Here is a 229-nt window from a genome sequence, read left to right on the forward strand (position 1 = left end):
ACGCTCCAATATATCAAGATGTTCAAGCTCCTCAGGTGGCAGAAGCTTCAAACAACCTAACACAAATCCATAAAATCTATCAATACTCATAGTTTTAACCAATCCAATAGCAACTTCAAGAAACTACACAATCAAACCTAAGAGAGTGAAACTTACGTTGTCTAACACCACCTATAACCTTAGTAGTCGGATCCAATCGATTCAAGTTTCCTTCATTTTTCTTGCTTGG

The 229-nt window shown here is 37.1% G+C and overlaps 1 long non-coding RNA gene across 1 annotated transcript; it reads right to left on the minus strand.

The window, feature by feature from the left end:
- Nucleotide 1: 1 nt before the first annotated feature.
- On the minus strand, nt 2-229 carry LOC109132152. The gene is made up of 2 exons (XR_002037396.1): nt 157-229; nt 2-56 (listed from the first exon to the last, which is right to left on the minus strand). It is a non-coding gene; the product is annotated as an uncharacterized LOC109132152 (long non-coding RNA).

This window comes from Camelina sativa, unplaced genomic scaffold, assembly GCF_000633955.1.
Source record: "Camelina sativa cultivar DH55 unplaced genomic scaffold, Cs unpScaffold29674, whole genome shotgun sequence".
Lineage (NCBI taxonomy): Eukaryota > Viridiplantae > Streptophyta > Magnoliopsida > Brassicales > Brassicaceae > Camelina > Camelina sativa.